Source organism: Carassius auratus, chromosome 2 (assembly GCF_003368295.1).
Source record: "Carassius auratus strain Wakin chromosome 2, ASM336829v1, whole genome shotgun sequence".
In the NCBI taxonomy this organism is placed as follows: Eukaryota; Metazoa; Chordata; class Actinopteri; order Cypriniformes; family Cyprinidae; genus Carassius; species Carassius auratus.
This window is the reverse complement of record NC_039244.1, coordinates 11,053,141-11,062,758: the sequence shown is the minus strand read 5'-3', so window position 1 is coordinate 11,062,758 and position 9,618 is coordinate 11,053,141.

The window sequence follows — 9,618 nt, the reverse complement described above, 5'->3', positions numbered from 1 at the left end:
TATCGTGTCGTATCGTGTCGTATCGTGTCGTATCGTGTCGTGTCGTGTCGCGCCTTGTCGCGCCGTGCCGTGCCGTGCCTTGCCGTGCCTTGCATTTGGATATTCTGGTTTTGACCCTGCCTGGACTGTTTACCCCTTTGGATTACCCTTTAATAAATGACTTAACTGCAATTGGTTCCCTCTCCGTGTTTTCAGTAACACTGATCATGACACATGCAAGTTCACCATACTTTCTTCCCCTTCTCGTTCCGTGAACCTCTGGAGTTGTGAGTTTAGACTTTTTTTTTTTTTTTTTTACTTCCTGTGGTGTTGAGCAACTACAATTCATTTTAATCCTATAATTTTATATTATAATTTATTTTAAGTGAATAAATTGTAATGAAAAATAAATAAAAATAGCTAAAGTAAATCGTAAGTCATGAGCATACATCAGCAATTACATTATGGCATTATTAATATACCATGTAAGGTGGTATGTGCTAGAAATGGGTAAACCACTATCAGTGTGTCTGCCTGTGGGGTGAGGTCACCGCCGCATAAGGCAGTGTCCTACATTGTCACTCAGAAACATACCTCTTGTCTCCCCTTGGGCTTATTAGCAGGTGGTCACCCTAACATAAACTATAATTTATTGTATAATTTAACAATTCAGACATGTGGAAAATCAAGTGTAATCTCCTGAACATAGTTAATGCCATAGTTAAAACAACATTTGTATATATTTATTGCCTCAAAATGAACATGAACTGTGTTGATGTGTTGGTTTCAACAATGACATATTTATTTATTAACATATCTTTATTGCGAGGATTAACCCCTTGAGATGAAACATCTCGTTTTCAAGGGGTCCTCCAGTACATCAAAGCAAAATGAACCAAATCAGCAGAGCAAATATCACGGTCAAAAACAGCACAACAACACACACATTCCAGCTCACAATGCTCAACCCCACCCCACCCAGCACGAACCCCACAAGTGACATGACAAAAAAACAACCACAAGACTAGCATTGCACAAGATCAAGGACTAAGAGGAACACAAACAAGAACATTGATGATGATAATAACAATAATAATAATAATAATAATAAATAAATAAATAAAAATGAGGACATAAAAATGAGAGATAGTAAACACATGACCAATGAATTCAAGTCCAAGGTCAAACAAACAAATCTAGAAACAAAGACAATTGTTCCGAAGATGTTACCCCGAGGGCCCTTCGAAACTCTGTAAGTTAAGTTAAAGAACGGATAGAAAATGGAAGATTATTCCAAATTATATGGAGCCTTAAAACAAAATGCATATTTCCCTACCTGTCTTTTAACTCTAGGAACAACAAAAAAGATCATTGTGTCGCAGGCTGTATAGCGAATTATAAAGCACTAAGTGTTGCTTGAGATAAACTGGATAATTCAAGTAATAACTTTTAAAAATAAATTGTAACCAGTGATACTGTCTTCTGGCAGAAGGGGCAAACCAGGACAGATGTCTCTACAACACACAACGGCGTGTCCTATAGGGACAGCGGAGAACAAAGCGGCAAAGACTGTTGTAGACCACATCAGTGGAATACAAACAAAAAGCAGTAGTATTCTGATAAATAATATCGGCATAGTCCAAAAATAGGCATGAGCAGCTGTAAGACTATTCTTTTCCTGACCAGAAAATTAAAACAGTTAACAGATTGATAAAGTATTTTAAGATGAGAGTTTAGTTTGTTTGTCATTGCTTGTACATGAATTTTAAAAGATAAATCAGTTTCCAGCCAAACACCAAGATATTTAAAGGTCTCAGTTGACTCTAAAGGAGAGGAGTCGAGAAAACAAAGATTAAGGTTGTTTTCACCTATATCCAAGGCTTTCCTATGGAACAATAAAGAGTAGGACTTTGATTTATTAAGGAGAAGTTTATTAGCCAATAGCCACTGCTGTACAGAATTGAAGTTGTGCTGTAAAGAGAGGTTTATCCCGGAAATGGTAGGTTTACTACAGTAAATAACTGTATCATCGGCATAAAGATGAATATTACAATCTGTACAGCATAAGGGCATATCATTAACAAAGATAGAAAATAATAAAGGTCCAAGAGAAGAACCTTGAGGGATGCCTTTCACTATACCTGTATAATCAGACTGACAACCCCTGTAAGACACACCCTGATGACGATGATGAAAATAACTATTAAACCAGAGTTAATATGATCTGGAGAGGCCAATAGCATGCAATTTATCCAATAGAAGATAGTGATATACTAAATCGAACGCTTTGGAGAGATCTAAGAAAATGGCACCAGTACACAGATTGTCATCAAAACTAGAAAGTATATCATTAGAGAGTTTTAAGAGAGCAGTGGTAGTGGAGAAGTATTTTCTGAAACCTGATTGGCATGGAGTAAGTACATTTTTATCAGACAGATAATCAGATAATTGATTAAAAAAATTTTTCTCAAAGACTTTAACCTATTAACTATAATTATTGATATTGGCCTATAATTGTTCAGAATTTGTAAGTCTCCACCTTTATGCAAAGGAATGACTTTAGTACATTTCAACACAAGGGGCACTTCACAGGTATCAAAAGACATGTTAAAAAGCACAGCCAGTAGTGGTGCTAGTACATGCGAGGCAAGTTTAATAAACTTACGCTCCAGGCCATCAGGGCCAGGACCACTGCTATTAGAAAGCTTATCAATAGCCTGTTGAACATCCATTGATCTGACCTGCCTACATTTTAATGAGGTACCGCAGGGTAGGCTGTTAACACACGGGACTGCGTGAAAAACAGGTGGTTGAACAAGCGGTCTTTGAGAAAAAAAGCAAACTAAAGGCATTTGAAATCACAGCTGGATCATTAGTTATTTCATTATTAATTATCATATTATTTGAAGTATTATTGGACCAACTAGGGCCCGGTTTCCCGATAACGCTCACTCTTAGCGCGCTAAGAAGACCTCGAAAGATATATCTTACCAAAGTTGTTTATGTTCCTAAGTGTGTTCCCCGATGTGTCCCTTAGGAAGCTTCTTAGCACGCTGCCTCTTACGTCCGACCTTACAAAAGCGCTGTCCAAAGTCAGGGTGCTGAATTAGTTGGCATCGATTGCTCATGAATCGATTTTCCACTTCACGTGATGGTGCAATACAGCGTTAAGAAAGACAACACGCTCTATGCAAATGAAACATTCCTCAAATTATTACAGTAACATTTATTTTAACATAGTTTAAGTTATCAGTAAAATATAGACTATAAATTAAATTACCAAATGGTCAGTAATATGTTCACACGATATGTTGTGACGGTTAGACGAACCGGGTATCCCTCGCTAATCATCCATCCCGTTGTTGTGCCACTCGTGCCGCTTCTTGACATGGGTTTAACGACTAAAAATGATGTAATACAGTTTTATATTAATGGTAAGGTACTTTACAATCAGAATTGATTGGCAAGCAGCTGCAGTTACTTCTGTTTAATGTGGTATTGATTGCCATTGGTTAATGTTTTCAATAAAAAGCAACCTATCTACAATGAACAGAGAGAGACAGAGTTAGATACAAAATATGCTGGGAAGCAACGTAAAAAAGGGCACCAAGCCTTTCGTCAGAGGAACTTGAAGTTTAGCTGGACATTGCCACCAGGCCGGAGATCACACCCATATGGTCCACTATAACATGCACATTTATGGCCACGTCTCCCTTTCGCGATATGTACGCCTGATCAATCACTGGTGGATTGGCGATTGGGATGAGTGTGCCATCCACCAGGATGTAATTCCTGGCATGGCGCAGAAGGGCGTTGGTGACTATGTGGACGCACCTCCACACCGAGGTCTTGGGAAGTCGTGGCCTAGTGGTTAGAGAGTCGGACTCCCAATCGAAAGGTTGTCAATGAATCTCTCTGTAGAAAAATGAATCTCAATGAATCTCTCTGTAGCCAAAAAAAAAAAAAAAAAAAAAGTAGCGCTGGGCTTCAGGGCCTAAAGCAAAATCCTGCCGCGTTAGCCTGGCAAGCGTAGGTCTGAGAAGGTCCAGCAGCTCCATAATGAGCTGTCTTGGGAGGCGAATTTTTTTTAATATAGCCATGCCAGGAAAAATGTCAAAAGGGCTTAATTTTTGCCGAATAAAAAAATTGACATGGACTAAACGGCTCCGTCTTTGATTCAATACAAGGACACGTTGGATCGCTTCCATAGTTGGTCGCTTACTGGACACCACCATGCCATTTATAGATCTTAGCCATTTAGAGACAAATTGTTTGCCAGATTTTAATTATCATAAAATTGATTGTCAATTCGCTTTAATTACATTACGAAAAAGCCTAGGCTAACTACCACCACATAAAGTCAACTTCATAAATAGGCATGTATCCATTGCAAACATAATTTATTATGAGTCTTAAAAAATAACATAAAATCATTGTTGAACCAAAACATTGTCAACATACCATAGTTTGACTTGTACTTCGCTGCGCTGATTTCTAAAGACTGCTGCACAGTAGCGTCTTGAGCTCAAACTACGCTAAGAGAGAGCTTACGAATGGTCCAGACCAACCTTACGAAAGTATGACTTACAGAAGATATACTTAGAGTACGAACGTGTCGGGAATCGTGCCATGAGGTTAAGAGAGAGGTTAAGGAATAGGTTAAGAACTACTTAGCGATAAGAACGTTTTGGGGAACCGGGCCTAGGGTGTTAACTCTCCTACAGAATTGCTTTGGGTTACTTAGATAATTTGACAGGCTATCTCTGTAATAATTGACTTTAGCATTTCTTGTTTGAGTTGTACATAAATGTCGTAATCGTTTGTATTTCTCCCAGTCATCAGGCAGTTGTGTGTGTTTATGTTTAACCCAGGCCCTATCCCTCTGTTTAAAAAGATTAATAAGATCACCATTAACCCAAAGCAAATGATGGCCTTTAAACTTACTGGATTTCCATAGAGCATGTGTGTCAATAACTAGCCCAACTTCAGTATAAAAAAAATCCCATGCAGATTCAACATCAGGAATTAAATAAAGCCTGTCCCAATTTATCCTTCTGAGGTCATTAACAAATAGATTATTATTCAATAAATTAGTTTCCCGTATCTTGATATATTTAGGAGGAAGATGAGGAGTTGCAATTTTCCAGATACAATGGATAATGGAATGATCACTAAAGCAATCAGAGAGAACTCAAGAAGTCATTATTCTGTTTGGATGAGAAACAAGAATCCAGTACTTCCGCCATGACCACACAGTGGTGGTGGTCTTCTGCTCCGCCCTGGGGGGCGTCCGTCCCGACCACATGGTTGTGGTGGTCTTCTGCTCTGCCCTGGGGGACCCTGGCCTCGACCACAAGGATGTGGTGGTCCTCTGTTCCGCCCTGGGGGGCATCCGTCCCAACCACACGGAGGTGGTGGTCTTCTGCTCCGCCCTGGGGGACTTCCGCTCTGACCACACGGTTGTGGTGGTCTTCTGCTCCGCCCTGGGGAGCTTCCGCTCTGACCACACGGTTGTGGTGGTCTTCTGCTCCGCCCTGGGGGGTGTCCGTCCCGACCACATGGTTATGGTGGTCTTCTGCTCCGCCCTCGTGGGCGTCACATGATGTCCTTCCTGGACTTGTGTTTTTGTGTTTATTTTTTGTTGTTTTGCAGTCTGTGTCTTTCTTTCTGTTTCCTCCTATGGACCTGGATTTAATTTGTCCCAGCTGCTTACCTGATTGCCTCTTTTTTATAAGCTTCCTGTGTTTTCTGTTCTGGGCTTGTTTGTCTCACATAGGTACCGGTTAATGCCTTTGATGGCTGTCTACTCTGTGTTCAGTCTTTGTCTTGTAACTTTGGACGCTATGCTGGGTTTTTCCCCCTTCGGGGTGGTTTCAGTTGTGTTTTGTTTATTTTGGTGACGTATAAATAAAGTCTTCCCATCTGCCGGCACTTGAGTCTTCACCTCTTGCGATCCGTGACACAAGAGTGTGTCTGCCTCCCAAACAATGTTAGGTAGGTTATTCCAGAGTTTAGGCACCCAATAAGATCTGCCGCCTGCAGTTGATTTTGATATTCTATGTATTATCAAATTGAGTTTTGAGAATGAAGCGGACATGGAGGATTATAATGTAACAAAAGCTCATTCAAATACTGAGATGCTAAACCATCCAGGGCTTTATAAGTAATAAGCAATATTTTAATCTACATTATGTTTGATAGGGAGCCAGTACAGTGTTGACAGGACCGGGCTAATATGATCATACTTCCTGGTCCTAGTAAGAACTCTAGCTACTGCATTTTGGACTACCTGGAGTTGTTTTACCAAGCGTGCAGAACAACCACCCAATTTTATTTACAATATTTTCATTACAATAATCTAACAAACAATTACAAAACTTTTTTTAAAGTCCATTGTTGCTTAAGTCCACATGCTTTGAGCTGTATGTAGTTTCTCTGGTCACATAAAATACTATCTTTAGGAATTTTGCATTGTAATCAGGAAAGAAACATTTAGGTCTTTTAAGTATTTTGTAGATAAGGAATAAAGAGTGAACTATCAATATATATAATGCCACAATAATCCAAACACAGTGTCGGTTTTAATGGGTAATCCAAATCAGAATCCAACAAGCAGGGGTCAAAACCAAAAATCAATCCAAACAAACAAACAGGGAATGGAACAGGAACACGAATTGTAACTAGAAACTCGGAAGACGAGGAAACTCGGAAGGCGAGGAAATGGGGTGACAGAAAGAAAGGACTCCATGAAGACAAACAGAAAAAGACCAGTTAATATAGGCAGGGCAATGACTATCAAGTGAAGACACCTGAGTGTAATTAACAGAAGTGCAATTACTGTGATGAAGGGACAAGGCTTTGTGGGAATTGTAGTGCCTACAGTGAGGTGCCTATGGGGAAGTGAGACCACTAGTGGAGACTCAGGGAAACATAGACCAGACAGCGTGACATTACCCCCTCCTCCACAGAGCAGCTACCAGATGCTCCACCTGAACACAAGAAGAGGCCAATGAACACAGAGACCAGGAGGGAGGTGGAGCGATGGAGGACCAGGGGGAGAGAGGGAGGGCCAGGTAAAATGGGGAAACAGAGACAAGAAGTGCAAAAAACAAAAACAAGGAGCCCAGGAGGGAGGTGAACCAACAGAGGATCAGGGGGAGGGACTGAGGGCCAGGTCCATAGAGGGAAACAGAAAGAAGAAGAGCAAAAAACAAAAACACAACAAAACACAAGTCCAGGAAGGAACATAACGTTCAGTGGCCCAGGGCTGAACCAACAGGGCAGGAATCTAGAGAGGAGCAAGGTGGAATTGGAGCCATGCGGTCGAGACAGAAGCCCACAAGGGCAGCGCAGAAGACCACCACATCCGTGCGGTCGAGACAGAAGCCCACCCAGGTGGTGCAGAAGACCACCACATCCATGCGGTCGAGACAGAAGCCCACCAGGGTGGCGCAGAATACCACCACATCCGCATGGTTGAGACAGAAGCCCACCAGGGCGCGCAGAAGACCACCACATCCTTGCGGTCGGGACAGAAGCTCACCGGGTCGGCGCAGAAGACCACCACAGTGGGATCGATGACACAGGAGAGCAAGTCTGGTTGGGCAAGTATGAAACAGAGAACATGAACAAGTTAAGGGTGGCCTCCGTGGCCACAACAGGATCAGTCGAGTGCTCCGAGAGTTCAGCTGAGATGTGACGAGACTCTGGAAGTTCAGCCGAGACGAGGAGAGGCTCTGGTAGTTCAGCCGAGATGTGGGGAGGATCTGGTAGTTCCGCCGAGACGTGGGGAGGCTCTGGTAATTCTGTGGTGTTTAGACTGGATTTAGGAAGATCAATGATGACTTGACTCTGCTCATGAAGAACACTGGTGACTGGACTTTGCCCATGAAGATCATTGGTGACTTGCCCTTTGCCCATGAAGATCAATGGTGCCTAGCCTTTGCCCATGAAGAACACTGGTGACTTGACCCAACTCTGGAGTGTCAACATTGATTTGACCATTGATTTGAGTGCAGTGGCACTGGGCCAGCAGCCAACTTGTGCTGAGGCGCTGGGCTGGTGGTCCTCCTGTTTGTAGACCCCGGTCTAGAATCGGTCATCCCGCCGGGAGAGACAGGAGTGGCTGGGGTATCCCACGGAATCCGATGTTGTAGGTAGAACACAAACTCCCAGAAATTAAAAGCGTCCAACTGGTCCATCTCCCTCCGAGGCACCGGGTCATCCAGACCAGTGTTGAAAATGTCCTTTAGGGCCATATCATTGTATCCCATACCATCCGCCAGGGTCCAGAACACATGTGCCATAGCACCCACCTCATTCCCCTCTTGGCGCAGGGTGATTAATCTTATATATTTCGCCATTCACTCCACCATACTGGCTGGGGAATGGGAATGAAGTCCCACACCGCCGAGATCTCGACATTGATGGAGTCCTTCTGTTACGGTCGGAACCCAGGGAAACACAGGAGACGAGAGATCCAAACGCAGTGTCGGTTTTAATGGGTAATCCAAATCAGGATCCAACAAGCAGGGGTCAAAACCAAACATCAATCCAAACAAACAAACAGGGAATGGAACAGGAACAGGAATTGGAACTAGAAACTCGGAAGACGAGGGAAATCGGAAGGCGAGGAAATGGGCAGACGGAAAGAAAGGACTCCATGAAGACAAACAGAAAAAGACCGGTTAATGACTATCAAGTGAAGACACCTGCAATTAATTGAGTGCAATTAACAGGAGAGCAATTACTGTGATGAAGGGACAAGACTTTGTGGGAATTGTAGTGCCTATGTTGAGGTGCCTATGGAGAAGTGAGACCACTAGTGGAGACTCAAGGAAACAGAGACCAGACAGCGTGACAATCCTTCACAAATGCAAGTGAGTTCTTACAAACTACATTCACTTAAAAGGCCAGCAGAAGACAACATGCACTACAACAACATATGATGCAGAGAGAGATCCAGGCAGACAAAGTCTTTCCCTAAATTGTATTAACAACAATTATCATGAATCATAAGTAATAATTATAATTGATAAGAATGAAATATTAAAATAAAAGGAACAGGAAAAAAAATTCAAACTGTATATAACTGTATATACAGACTCGAAGTTACATCATCTGAATACACCACACAATTTTTGTCCGATTGGTACATGCAAAATGTTTTTATACCTTATGTCCTACTAAGTCAACAACATATAGCCTAGTTTTCTTTTCAGGTTTAAAAAAAAAAAAAAAAAAAAAAAAGTGTTGTGACATTCAGTGACCCATACTCAGAATTTGTGCTCTGCATTTAACCTATCCAAAGTGCACACACACACACTGTGGACATACACCCGGAGGAGTGGGCAGCCATTTATGCTGCAGTGCCCGGGGAGCAGTTGAGGGTTCAATGTCTTCCTCAAGGGCATCTAAGTCATGTTATTGCCGGCCCAACATTCGAACCCACAACCCTAGGGTTAGGAGTCGATCTCTCTAACCACTAGGCCACGACTTCTCCTGTAACGTTTAGTACAATATTCTAAACAGTTCACTAATATATATACATTGCACTTATTTTCTGTAATAAAGATGGAATACTATTATTTATTTTAATTGTAATGCTATATGTGTTGAATTATATAATAACATTAAATG